Raw genomic sequence first — 12,398 nt, forward strand, 5'->3', positions numbered from 1 at the left:
GAACCATCTCTGCAAAAAAAAACTTACCTCTTATCTCAGCAACAGCTAATTTTGAAATGGCAGACCTGTCAGAAAAGTGTCGGCGCCGTCAGCTTGGCCAGCACGCACACACGTTCAATCTTTTACACGCTACAAGCGAAACACAAAAATTTGTGATTATGTATTAGTGTTTGCGGAACGAAATGAAATATTTCAAACGTATTTTTCGGATCGGGTGGGTTAAACGCACAGTTCTCTGGGAAAATCACCGGTTGAAATTGAGAGGGGCTCCCACACTGGTTTCTCGGTTGCGTGTAATATAATGAATGATCACATACATACCAAATACATACCAATACTTTTGGTAAACTTTTGAATAACATGCTTAGGTCCAAAACATTGTAACAAAACACCGCGACAGAAGAAATAGCAACAGATTAACACGATTCAACATAAGGGACGATTTCAGGAGAAAACAATACACAGTAAATAACGATTAGTTTTTGAATTCAAACTAAAAATAAAACAGTTTTTGCTTTAATGAAAATTGATAGGCACACTATAAATGGTCAGGCCATAGACTAATAAAAGACTACACAGTGGGATCTGAACCATGACTCAACCTTTTTATGACCCCTCGGCATGGCCGGTTCACTGTCAAAAATGACAGATCAAAATGTCAGAAACTGGCTACACTGGTGATTTTCTGACGTTTCTTTTTTATTTTTGTTTTGATTCTTGAATTTTAACAAACACACACATTCGTTTTATGGGAGGGTGATTTTGCCATACAAGTAGAATCAGAGAACCGGAACGACCGACAACTTAGCCGCCATCCGGTTATGGTCCGGGTTATGGCCATGAAGTTTTCTTCAAAATTTACATTTAATTTCCGTTCATTTTCACCTCAAGTCACTGATGGAATGATTGGCCACTTACGGCATCGGTTTCGGATTGATCAGTAGTTGCCGGATCATGTCATGTAACGTCTCTTGGAACATCCGACTACCGGAAGCAAAAGGAATCAAGTCGAGACCGACCGCGGTGGACATGCTGGCGGAATAAGCGCCGAAATGGGCCAATTGCGAGGAATCTGGCGAAATAAATCAGCGCATACCCGGCGGTGAACGAAAGAAGAAGAAAGAATGACCCAGGAGATTCCGATCAAGACATTGTTCTTAATCGTGGTTGGACTTCGACAAGTCACGACTAAATATTACCGGAGGTGGAAACCTCGAATCGCGTGCGAGCGAGCTGGTTATCGGCATCGGAACGCTTAGCTTGCTTTTCACTTTTGTAATAAAATAACAAAAATAATTTTATTTCAGACATTTTAACACATCATCTATTGAATGGATTTCTTTCAGAACGGTGTCTGAATTTAAAATGTATTGCATAGTATTTGATTGCATTCTAACTCAATTTATTCAACCATAGAGATTCTTCACATTTTGGTTCACAAATACTTTTGGTTTGATTTGCTTTTCCCTAACACATCCTATCGTAGCTTTCGTGGTTGATTCGTATAGTGAGCAGATTGTAGCGATCGGAGTTCCCGAAACTGCTCCCCGTGTACACAAGATGTCCTCCTTCCGTTTCTCTTCGCTGATCCATCGCCCGCGCAGCCCAGAACAGACCGTCCCGTTGAATGATGTCCTACAGATTGTCGACACTTTCATGCGTAGACATCAACTGGCACTTCTCGTTTTGCTGGAACGATCTGCAGTACGTCAGGCCGAGGTCCAGCTGCAGCCGCCACGCCAGGCCAAGGCGAGCCGGACTTTACCAAGTTTGGCAATGACTAGACCTGTGTTGGATTTGCCACGCTCAAAATTCCACTGAGCTGTTCCTGGTTAACCTTCGTCTTAACCGGCGCGTACGGCTTCTGCACATGTTCGACGATCCGAAGGACAAGACCATCACGAAAGGCAGGATTATCGGCACGGCCAATCTGTCCAGGTCGGGAAGCGATGACGGCCAGCAGACGTCTAGCGTTAAACTACTACTCCTGGTCGGAATCGATCTTGTTAGTCTTCTGACGCTTGGCATACTTCTTGAGCAGATGCTTGCTGTCCTTTTGGCTAACACATCCTCCTAGCTGGCCTTCAGGTCACGTTTCTTGTCCAGCGGCTGCAGGTAGTGGTTCTCGTACCACTGATGAAACGGCGCGGCATCGATCACGACGTGCCTAGCGTGCATCCCTCCGAAGCCCAGGCAAAGTTGCTGGCGTCCAGACGGTGCGCACAGACCTTCCTGTTTCCACAGCGGTTCGCACTTTTGGATCTTGGATTTGGCGGCTGGGCGTAATAAATTGTACTTCCTTTTCTTGCGGACGGCGGCCTTTTGCCCGCCTCTTGTGATAGCTAGCACTTGATTTTTGTGGATAACAGCCTGACGAAATGGTGAAACTAAAAGTAACAATTGTTTTTGAAACAACACAAATTTCCATCAAGAATCTGTTCTCACTCATTCACTCCAGCGACGTAACTTTCTATATGTTGGGCACTTCCATTGCACCCTGCTAGATGTAAAGCCGCGAACCTGACTGACTGACACAGTCATGTCTCCTGGTGCACTCCAACTCCAACAACCTGCATCGGTTTCAAAACGATTGCTTGAAGGTGTGATGCTGATAATTAATTTTACGAAATTATAATAAGCAGAAGTTGGCAAAAAAATTCCACCCGTCAACAGATTTGCCAAAATAAAAACATAAACAAACTCGTTTCACGCGCGCAAATCAGCGCCCAAAGCAAAATTGAAAATAACAGTGCGGCCAAGAAAATCTGTCATACGGGGGGCGAGCCGATGCGGTACAACGTGGGTTCACGCGGTTCACAGCTTATGAGTCATATTTTTTTGAAAAAAAAATGTTCTGAGTGAGTCTTTAATAAGTCTATGGTCAGGCGCTTATACTTACATCAAACCCTACGTAATGTACCAACCCCAACTAAGTTAAAATGCGTAACCGGAAGAGAAGGTGTGCATGCCTGGCACGAACACTCAAAGCTTGTTCTAGCGTGCTGCTCGTACTGACTCAGAGCAAGGGTGAGATGTAGGTGTAAGGGCAAAGCGTGTTCGTCGGGAACCTGGTGCATAAGATCGGTCAAGGCCCGTTCTTATACTGAAAATTGCGAATTGCGAAAGAAACGTTTTATTTAACTACTGTGTAATTTGACTTTTACTACAGCAATTTTTATAACAAATAATGAATTATTAATAAAACAATACTTTTGTTTTCACTGTGTGCAGTTTGCGCGCGTTATTACCCAGTAACAACGTTCTAGCAGGATTCTTACAGAGTTCTCACAGAGCTGAATATTCTTACAGCATTCTAGCAGAAATGTTCCACCGTTCTAGCAGGATTCTGGCAGAACCAGTTCTGCTAGAATATTTCGTGACTGGGTAATCTCAACCACCCAAGATGGCGGTCTTTAGCATCCCCCTGTGTAAAAACATGCAACGGTTTTATTGAGAATGGCAAGCCATTTGTGGCGCTGTCTTCGCAAAGGAGATTTGACAACTCTCTCGCCCTGATCTCAAGTGTAAACAGCAACATTGAAAAGCACGTGGTTGGCCGTATTCTCACTCTAATCAAAAGTTTGATGCCTCTTTTCGTCCAGAAAATTGATCAAATTGATCAAAAATAGTTTTGAAATGTCGAAAGTAATTATTTTGAGTATCGCTTCAGATAAGTGTTAGTTAATTTCAGAGCATAAAATTAAATTTATTTAAAAAAAAACTATGTATCTTCAAAATTAGTTGGTGAGAATCAGAAGTCGGCTCCTGCGGAGACTGTAATGCACTGCAGTCTACATTCAGGCTTATTCTTGCAAGTAGCAATAGACTACGAGATGGCGTTAGTGTATCACCCGCCATGTTTTTACACACGATTTTCAAATTATTTTGTTCTAGCTGCTACGTCTGTTGTCTGTGGTTATAAGACTTAACTTTAAAAAAATATGATTACATTGTATTATGTTCTGAAACCATCATAGCCTGAGAAATTTAATTTAGCGAGAAAACCATAACACTTTTTTTATAAATTAAGTTGTTTTATAAATCGTAAGATGACAATCCTTCACTCAAAAATAAAGTTACCGGTTGAAATGGTTATAACGTCATGATTCGAAATCCGGACACTTAGTAGCATATCATTTTTGTTATAGCTGGCAAAATTTCACGTAACAAGTTGGAAATGTAGAAATATCATCAGGATGTAGATGAAATAATAAATTTTAAGAGAATCCATGCAAAATATGTCTTTTCTAAACATTTTTCATCAGAATTTCATAACTAAAATAACTTGTTGTGCTTCAAATCTCGGACACTGATAAAAGCTGATTCGAAATCCGGACAATTTTGATTCGAATTCCGGACACTAGATTTTGCTTATGAATCGCACAAATTTGGACTGAAATTTAAGTGAACGGCATTCTTAAGGTCTCAAATAAGCTGTTAACATCAAAACAATCGATATTTTGTATCAAATTTTGCCAGAATTTGAGGAAATCAGAACCATAGATTTCTGATTTGCCTTACCAGTGCTTCGAACGCCTATGATAAATTTCAGCGCAATGTTTCACAGTGTTTGTGATTGGGCTTGGGCGGAAAGGTTCCGGAATTGAAACACACGCGAATTTTCTTAACAAACTTTAATACGTCTTTCTCGCACAAACTCGTGGACTGTAATGCTGCTCATTCCGTTGCTGCGCGCTCAGCGCGCGCTTATTCTCTCGTTCTCTCGTCGTTTCTTGCTCTCCACAACTCTCCGCTAACGGCGCGCGTTTCTCGAGGGTTCATCGATGCGTTTGGCTGGGCGATCGTAGTAGGCTTGGGGTTGGACACTGCGCAAATTTTCATTCTCCTTCAAAACGTCAAAAACTTCGGTCGCAGGACCGAACACACAGTTTTGGTAAACTCATGTTTTTATTTTATTTAATTGTTTCAGCATTTACTGCAGCGTCCAAACATATTTAAAATGATAGTTGATTTTAGAATTCATCAAATAACACAGTTTTGACCGAGGTTTTCACAATAATTATGCGAACTTATATCCAAATTGATAAAACAAGATGAGGTGTCCGGATTTCGAAGCGTCCGGGAATTCTTTTTTCGCAATCGAGCAGTCCGATCGAACGGTCGTGTTTTTAATTTGCACCGTCCATCGTGCAGCCTAACTTCAAGCATAGCATTTATCGCGTACCTTTTTTTTGTGTGTCGTTTAATTTACTTGACTCGCGAATTATGCCGTGCGACATTTCAGGCTGTTCAGCCACCGACGCGTCGTTCATTATGCAGTGCATCGGTTTTTGTGGACGCAGCTTCCATAGTGCGTGTGCTGGAACGCAGCGAAATCACGAACAGACCATATCAAACTTCATGATACCGTTGTGCGTGGATTGCCGGAAAGGCCAGGGCGTCAATGAAGACGGCATCGCAACTCGCGCCGTACTTATGCGGCAGCAATCGTTGACGGTTGACCTTCACAATTTGATAGATGCGAATTATAAAGCCCTCGCAGCGCTTAAACAAATGGACATTAAAATTGAAACAATCCAAGGTGCGTGCGAGGGAATTTCCACCTCCCTCAGTGATATGCAAAAAGAGGTTAACAAGCTCGACAAAAAAATTGATGAAACTGCAACAGTCGTGAGCAACAAAGTGTGCACCGAAGTTTCGGCAATTATCGATGACGCGGCACCATTGGACAACACCGGCACGATGGTTAAAATCGACTCACTGACCTCTGCAACACACAAAATCTGCGAGGGTCAGTGTGTAATAGATGAAAATCTAAAAATAATCAACCAAGAGTTGATATTTCTGACCGAGCGTGACCATGGTCCAACTGTCACAGAAATCCTCGAGGAGATTAAGGCAATCTCAGCCAACCTCCCGGTAGGTAAGGAGCAAACTCTCGATTTGCATAAAACTCTTGCCGAAGAATTGGCAGCGGGGTCAGGAAGCTGCAACGTTACTGACAATTCTGGCTGGTTTGGAAAAAATGACTGGACTGACTACGACAACCGACTCAGAAAAACTTGATTCTGACGTTTTTGTACATTTTGAACACGTATGGGTCAAAGCTCAGATTGCAAAAGAGACTCACATCTTTGCATCTGTGTATTTTCCCCCGTTATCGCCACTCAGCTCATATGAAGATTTCTTCAGGAACGCTGAAAAAATTGTCTCCAGTCTTGATCCCGAATCCAAAATACATTTGTATGGCGATTTCAATCTCGGTGCTGTCGACTTCATGGTTGACGCAGAAAACGAGTCAATTCTTATTCCCATCTTAGGGGAAAGTGATAGATTACAATTAATTTTTGATAAAATGTACTCTCTCGGCCTAAATCAAATTAATCATGTTAAAAATCAAAATAATTGCTTTCTTGATCTTCTTTTTACTAACATGACTGAAGACTTCTGTGTGACTGAAGCAAATAATCCACTTTGGAAAAATGAAGCTCATCACACAGCAATTGATTTTTCACTTTTCGTGCATAAGGCTATTAACAGACCAGATGGTTCAGATTACAAAGAAATTCCTGATTACAATAATGCCAATTATTCCTTAATCAAACGTAGACTATTAGAAGTTGATTGGAAAGCATTACTAGAGAAAGAAACGAACATCGAGCTAGCAGTTAACACTTTCTACACAGAAAAAAATATGTGAATTTACTCGACACGGAAAAAATTAATCACATGTAAACTCAGTTGATGTAAACTTGAGATTCGACGTAAACGGTTGAATCACACGTAAAATCATGATTTTAAGTATAATTTGTTGCAAATTTACATCAAATTACATTTAAATTTAAATGTTTAATGACGTGCAAAAATGTTACATCATAAATGATGTAACATTCGGAAATATTTTTTTGTGTGTATAGCATTATATACGACATCCTCGATGAAAGCGTCCCAATACGAAGAAAAAGACGCACAATTGACAAACACCCGCCCTGGTTTACAAGAGAGGTTAAAAACCTTAAAAATAGAAAACAAAAAGCTCATAAAGCTTACAAAAGCAATAGCCAAAAACTTGATGAGTATCTACAAATATGCAGTCAGTTAGAAGTCACCATCCAATCAAGCATCCAATTTGAATTTGAAAAGTATCATAGAAAGGTAGAATCGGAAATCAAGAGTGATTCCAAGCAGTTTTTCAATTTTGTCAAATCAAAATTAAAAAGTAGTAATTTTCCGTCAAATATGTCTCTTGACAATAAAATTGGCAAAAACAGTGCAGAAATTTGTGAATTATTCGCAAACTTTTTTGAAAGCGTATACACCTCTTTTGATGAAAACTATCGCGACCGAAGCTACTTTTCCTTTATACCCCAAGCGAATAACGAAATAACAGTCGATAGCTTATCCTTAGATGAAATTCAGCCGGCTCTTAAAGCTCTAGACAGTTCAAAAAGTACCGGACCAGATGGAATATCTCCAAAATTTGTAGCCTCTGAACTGGCTTCTCCGCTTTATTGGCTATTTAATCTATCATTAAAATCAGGAATATTCCCAAGTGCTTGGAAGAAATCATATTTAGTTCCAATTTTCAAATCCGGTAAAAAATCTGACGTGAAAAACTACCGTGGAATTGCTCTTATTTCATGTATTTTCAAGCTCTTTGAGGCAATAGTTAACAACAAAATGTTTGCTCATTTTAAAGACTACATAACACAAAAACAGCATGGATTTTTCAAAGGGCGCTCAACAGCAACTAATCTTCTCTCGTTCGTAAACTACACACTGAATGAAATGGATAACAAAAACTCTGTACAGACCTTGGTACAGACACTCTATACTGACTTTAGCAAAGCCTTCGACAGAGTGGACATTCCTATGCTTCTTTTCAAATTGGATAAAATCGGAATTGATTCTAATCTACTTTCATGGCTTAAATCTTACTTAACAAATGAAAATTAAAGACGAAACTGACGCTTCAAGATTCCAGAACGAAATCAACATATTTTATGAATGGTGCTGTCGTAGCCTTTTACAACTTAACATTAAAAGTGTACATCGATCTTGTTCAGCAGAAAAATCAATAAGCCAAATATAAACGTAAAACTTTCGTGTGCGTGCGTACTAACGCGGTGTTGTACTTCGGCCGGTCCGTCGAATTTACTCGCGAATCCGTGGTTATCCGGTTTACCGCGACGTGAAGTTCCCGTCAGCAGGTGTTGGAACCTGTAGTGAAGCGGTGCAAAACAAATTCCGCGTCCAGCGATCGCGAAATCGCCATTATTTTGCACGAAAAAATTGGTCGATCATGCGGTTCAGATCTGGCCAAACAAGTGAACAATAAAGTGCTCCCCGGCTACAAGAAGCTCGTCGTCGTCGTCGTCGTCTTCGTTCCTTCCCATCGCGTTAGTGTTGTGTGATCGTACCGTCGTCGTCACGAACGGTCTGCGTGTGGTGTTGCTTGGAAGTGTAGAAGAGTTTTGGAAGGCGCACAGTGGGTCGGAGTGAAATAGTAGAGCGACAAAAAAAATCGGCAAAAAGTTTTTTATTGTAAAAATTAAAAAGAAAATTGAAGGGAAAATGAACGCAAGTGACCGTTGCGTACGTGCACCAAAGCCCCCCACCCCTCCATCCGCATCCTGTTTTTGGGCTGCTGCACCCCAGGTTAGGTGCAGCTCAAAACAACGTGAAGTTTCGACTCCCTTTCCCCGTGAGCGGCTCTTCCCAGGTTAGGGGCGGCTCTGAAGAGGTGAGCGACCCCCTCCTTCGAGCGTCTGTTCCCAGGTTAGAGGCGGCTCGAAGAAACTAGTGTCTGGCTCCATAGTCGAGGTAAGCGTCTGTTCTCCATGTTAGGGCGGCTTACAGCGGATTGAGTTCAGACCCCCTCGAGCGGCTGTTCCCCATGTCAGGGGCGGCTCGAAACAGCGTCTGTTCCCCAGGTTAGAGGCGGCTGATTAACAGTCCCAGTGCCAGGGTGGGACTCTAAACAGTCCTGGTACGACGGTTCTCCGGCGAGACAGGGGGTTGGTGATGGCTACACGCACCCGCCGTAAAACAGTAGTGCAGAGAGCTCCAGATGCGAGCCGACCCGATTTTCGGGGATCCAGGGATTGGAAACTCGGGACGTGGAACTGCAGGTCTCTCAATTTCGATGGGAGCGACCGCATTCTTTCCAACGAATTGCGGGTCCGCGGTCTCGAAGTCGTGGCGCTGCAGGAGGTGTGCTGGACGGGGAAGGACCACCGGGAGTACGGTGACTACACTATGTATTGGAGCGGCGGCAATACACACGATCTGGGAACAGCTTTTATAGTGTTGGGCGAAATGTCAAAGCGCGTGATTGGTTGGTGGCCAGTCAACGACAGAATGTGCCAGTTGAGAATCAAGGGCCGATTCTTCAACCTGAGCATCATCAACGTGCACAGCCCGCACATGGGAAGCGACGCCGATGACAAGGACGCTTTCTACGAGCTTCTTGACCGCGAGTACAGGAAGTGTCCAAAACACGACGTCAAGATTGTCATCGGCGACTTAAACGCTCAAGTCGGCCAGGAGGAGGAGTTTAGACCGGTTATTGGGAGGTTCAGCGCCCACCAGCAGACGAACGAGAACGGCCTCCGACTCATCGATTTCGCTACCTCCCGAAACATGGCCATACGTAGTACCTTTTTCCAGCACACCTCCCTATACAAGTACACCTGGAGATCACCAAACGACACGGAGACGCAAATCGACCATGTTCTCATGTCGGCACTTCTCGGACATAATCGACGTCAGAACCTACCGTGGCGCGGACATCGACTCGGACCACTACCTGGTGGTGGCAAAGCTGCGCCAACGCCTGTCCGAGGTCAACAAGATCCGGTACCGTCGCCCGCTGCGGTATAACCTGGTGCGACTCAAGGACCATGAGGTCGCTACCCAGTACGCGCGGGAACTCGAAGCTGCGTTGCCTGACGAGGGTGAGCTCGCCGAAGCCCCTCTGGAGGCCTACTGGAGCCATATGGAAGCAGCTATCAACGCAGCGGCATCGAGCGCCATCGGGTACGTGGACCGAGTTCGACGGAACGGCTGGTTCGACGAGGAATGTCAGGCGATTTGAGACGAAAAGAAAGCAGCGCGGGACAAGTGGCTGCTGCACAACACCCGTGGGAACACGGAGTCGTACAAACAGTTGCGAAGACAGCAAACCCATCTCTTCCGAGATAAGAAGCGCCGCTTGGAAGAGTTGGAGTGCCAGGACATGGAACAGCTGTATCGCTCCAACGAAACGCGCAAGTTCTATAAGAAACTCAGTCAATCCCGGACTGGCTTCATGCCGCGAGCCGAAATGTGCCGGGATAAGGACGGGGGAATCTTGACGGACGAGCGTGAGGTGATCGAAAGGTGGAAGCAGCACTTCGACGAACACCTGAACGGCCCAGAGGCGGAGTACCAGGGCGACGGGGGAAACGACGTCTGCGGTATGGTGGACGGCGAGGACGAGCCAGCACCCACGATAAAGGAAGATGCCATCAAGAAGCTGAAGAACAACAAAGCAGCGGGTAAGGATGGTATCGGTGCTGAACTCATCAAGATGGGCCTGGACAAGCTGGCGGCCTGTCTACACCGGCTGATAGTCAAGGTCTGGGACACAGAACAACTACCGGAGGAGTGGAAAGAGGGAGTAATATGCCCGATCTACAAGAAGGGGGACAAGTTGGAATGTGAGAACTATCGAGCCATCACTATTCTCAACGCGGCCTACAAAGGGCTGTCTCAGATCATTTTCTGTCGTCTGTCGGAGCGAGCAAAGGATTTCGTAGGGACGTACCAAGCCGGTTTTGTGGAGGGGAAATCGATGACGGACCAAATCTTTTTGCTGCGCCAAATCCTCCAAACATGTCGCGAGTACCAGATCCCGACGCACCACTTGTTCATCAATTTCAAAGCCGCGTACGACTCGGTCGATCGCGAAGAGCTATGGAAGATCATGTACGAGAACGGCTTTCCCGGGAAGCTGATCAGACTGACGAAATCGACGATGGACGGGGCACGGTGCAGCGTGAAGATTTCGGGAGCGATGTCCGACCCGATCGAATCGCGCACGGGACTGCGACAAGGCGACGGTATCTCCGGCCTCTGTTTCAACATTGGGCTTGAAGGTGTTATGAGGCGGGCGGGCTTCAACATGCGGGGCACGATCATCAACCGGTCCAGCCAGTTCATCTGCTATGCCGACGACATGGACATTGTCTGCAGAACGTTCGAAGAGGTGGCTAAGCGGTACACCGAATTGAAGCGGGAAGCGGATAAGGTTGGATTGAAGGTGAATGTTGCGAAGACGAAGTATCTGCTGGCAGGAGGAACCGAGTCCCTTAGGGCTCGCATAGGACAGAGCGTGACGATCGACGGGGACGAGTTCGAGGTCGTGGAGGAATTTGTGTACCTCGGATCGTTGGTTACGTCGGACAACAACTGCAGCAGAGAAATTCGAAGGCGCATCATCACCGGTAGTCGTGCCTACTATGGACTCCACAAGACCCTACGGTCTGGTCATCTTTCTCGGCGTACAAAGTGCACCATGTACGAAACGCTGATGAGACCGGTCGTTCTCTACGGGCACGAGACGTGGACGATGTTCGAGGAGGACCTGCAAGCGCTTGAAGTTTTCGAACGGCGAGTGCTTAGGACGATCTTTGGCGGCGTGCGTGAGAACACTGTATGGAGGAGAAGGATGAACCACGAGCTGGCGCAACTCTACGGCAAGCCAAGTATTCGGAAGGTCGCGCGCCAACCGAACCGGACAATCAATCCGGTGAAGTTGGTGTTCGATTCGGAGCCGGTTGGAACGCGGCGGAGGGGGCGCAACGTGCACGGTGGTTAAACCAAGTGGAGGAAGATCTGGAAAGTGTGGGAGTTCTGCAGCGGAATTGGAGAGTAGCAGCCCAGGACCGAGTCCAGTGGCAGTGCATCTGGAGACAGTTCATGACCCGGAGGTTGTACGAGCAGTAAAAGTAAAGTAAAGTAAGTAAACGTAAAACTAGACAACCAGACAGTTGAAACCTGTTCAAATGTTAGAGATTTAGGAGTCATACTTGATTCTAACGATGGTATTCAAAGCAACTAATATGCTCAACTTCATAAAACGATTCAGTTATAACTTTAAGGATACTTTGAAAACATTGTTCATAGCTTATGTTCGCTCTATTCTTGAATATTGTAGCGTCGTGTGGAGTCCACACATCAAAACACACGAAACCCGTATTGAATCAGTGCAAAAACAATTTTTACTATTTGCTCTTCGTAAACTAGGGTGGACAGTGTTTCCCTTCCAATATGCACGCTGTATGTTAATAAGCTCAGAAACACTTGCAAAGCGTCGTGAATTTGCCTCTCTCTCGTTCGTAAATGATCTTATTGCAAACCGAATTAATTCTCCAGAGTTGTTACAAACATTAAAT

General features: G+C 44.7%; 1 pseudogene; it reads right to left on the reverse strand.

Moving 5' to 3' along the window:
* Positions 1-1,382: 1,382 nt before the first annotated feature.
* On the reverse strand, positions 1,383-2,759 carry LOC119767017 (annotated as a pseudogene).
* Positions 2,760-12,398: the final 9,639 nt, after the last annotated feature.

Source organism: Culex quinquefasciatus, chromosome 1 (assembly GCF_015732765.1).
Source record: "Culex quinquefasciatus strain JHB chromosome 1, VPISU_Cqui_1.0_pri_paternal, whole genome shotgun sequence".
NCBI lineage: Eukaryota > Metazoa > Arthropoda > Insecta > Diptera > Culicidae > Culex > Culex quinquefasciatus.